Raw genomic sequence first — 2,480 nt, 5'->3', positions numbered from 1 at the left:
AATCCCAATTTTAATTATTTTGTAGGTACGTGTTGGAGTTAAGGATACAAATTGGTATGTTGATAGTGGATGCTCCAAACACATGACCGGTGATGAATCAAAGTTCACCGCAATAGAGCCTACAAATGGAGGAAACGTGATCTATGGAGACAACAACACCGGCAAAGTAATCGGCGTTGGAAAAGTTGGTAAAAATCCTTCTACCTCCATAGATAATGTTATACTTGTCAAAGGTCTCAAACATAATCTCATTAGTGTTAGCCAACTTTGTGACAAAGGAAAGTTAGTCACCTTTGATTCAAAATGTTGTTTGATAAAAAGGCAAGACACTAATGAAATTGTGCTAATTGGGCACCGTGTTGACAATGTATACATGTTTAATCTAAATGAAGTTTCCTCAAATGATGTGAAATTCCTTGTTAGTAAAAATGATGAAACTTGGTTATGGCATCGTAGAGTAGCTCATGCTAACATGGACCATCTTAATAAGTTGGTCTCTAAAGAGTTAGTAATTGGCTTACCAAAGCTACGTTTTGAAAAAGACGTCTTTTGCGACGCATGTCAAAAGGGAAAACAAGTAAAGGCCTCTTTTAAATCCAAAAGCATTGTTTCAACAACAAGGCCATTACAACTTTTGCACATGGATTTATTTGGTCCTTCTAGGACTATGAGCTTTGGTGGTAATTACTATGCTTTAGTTATTGTTGATGATTACTCTCGATTTACATGGACCTTGTTCCTAGCAAACAAGAGTGATGCATTTCGAGCATTCAAAAGATTAGCCAAAGTTATTCAAAATGAAAAGAATTTGCATATATCATCTATTAGAAGTGATCATGGTGGAGAATTTGAAAACAATCTTTTTGAAATTTTTTGTGAAGAAAATGGCATTGAGCATAATTTTTCCTCTCCTAGAACACCACAACAAAATGGTGTGGTTGAAAGGAAAAATCGTCATTTAGAAGAAATGGCGAGAACTATGCTCAATGAGGCTAATATTCCTAAGTACTTTTGGGCGGATGCGGTTAGTACCGCGTGTTATGTTATGAATAGGATTATCATTCGACCTATTCTTAAGAAAACACCGTACGAATTGTACAAAGGAAGAAAGCCAAATATTTTCCACCTTCACGTCTTTGGTTGTAAATGTTTTATTCTAAATAATGGAAAAGATAACTTAGGCAAATTTGATGCTAAGGCTGATGAAGGAATCTTCTTAGGCTACTCTTTAACTAGCAAAGCTTTTAGAGTATATAATAAATGCATCATGACTATAGAAGAAAGTATTCATGTTGCTTTTGATGAAACTAACCATTGTTGTGCTCGAAAAGATTTTGATAAAAATGTAGAAAACCTTGGTTCACTAAATTTGAATGGTGAAGACAAATAAAAGGATTTAAATGAAGCCTCTACAAGCTCAACAAAGGATTGTGTTCAAGTTGAAGAAATTGAACCATCACAAGCACAAATGAATGCACTTCCAAAGGATTGGCGTACTTCAAAGGATCATCCTCTAGACAACGTCATTGGTGATGTTTCGAAAGGGGTAACAACTCGATCCACTTTTAGAAATTTATTTGCATATAGTGCGTTTGTTTCTCAAATTGAACCATCTACCATTGAGTCCGCAATTGATGATGAACATTGGGCTATGGCAATGCAAGAGGAGCTTAACCAATTCAAATGAAATGACGTTTGGGAATTGGTGCCTAAACCAAGTAATCAAAAAATTGTAGGAACAAAATGGGTTTTTAGAAATAAACTCGATGAAAATGGTACAATTGTTAGAAACAAAGCTAGATTAGTAGCTAAAGGTTATAATCAAGAGGAAGGCATTGATTATGACGAAACTTATGCTCCCGTAGCTAGACTAGAAGCAATTAGGATGCTACTTGCTTTTGCATCCTCTTATAACTTCAAACTTTATCAAATGGATGTTAAGAGTGCCTTTCTTAACGGTTTCATTAAAGAAGAAGTATATGTTGAACAACCTCCCGGTTTTGAGAATTATGAAAATCCTAATCATGTTTTTAAACTCAAGAAACTCTTTATGGTCTTAAACAAGCTCCAAGAGCTTGGTATGAACGTTTGAGAAAGTTTTTAATAGAAAAGGGTTTTAGAAGAGGGAAGGTTGACACAACTTTATTTATCTTGATTGAAAACAAAAATATCCTTTTGGTACAAGTTTATGTCGATGACATAATATTTGGTTCAACTAACGAATCACTTTGCAAGTTTTTCTCAAACCTCATGCAAAGTGAATTTGAAATGTCCATGATGGGCGAACTCAACTTCTTCCTTGCTCTGCAAATCAAACAAGGAAAAGAAGGAACTTTCGTTAGCCAAACCAAATATTACAAGGAACTGCTCAAAAGATTTGGAATGGACAATGCTAAGGCAATGGACACACCAATGAGCACTACTTGCTACCTTGACAAAGATGAACAAGGTAAAAGCATAGATGTAAAGAAGTATAGAGG

Source organism: Arachis duranensis, chromosome 5 (assembly GCF_000817695.3).
Source record: "Arachis duranensis cultivar V14167 chromosome 5, aradu.V14167.gnm2.J7QH, whole genome shotgun sequence".
Taxonomy (NCBI): domain Eukaryota; kingdom Viridiplantae; phylum Streptophyta; class Magnoliopsida; order Fabales; family Fabaceae; genus Arachis; species Arachis duranensis.
This window is presented reverse-complemented; position numbering follows the sequence as displayed.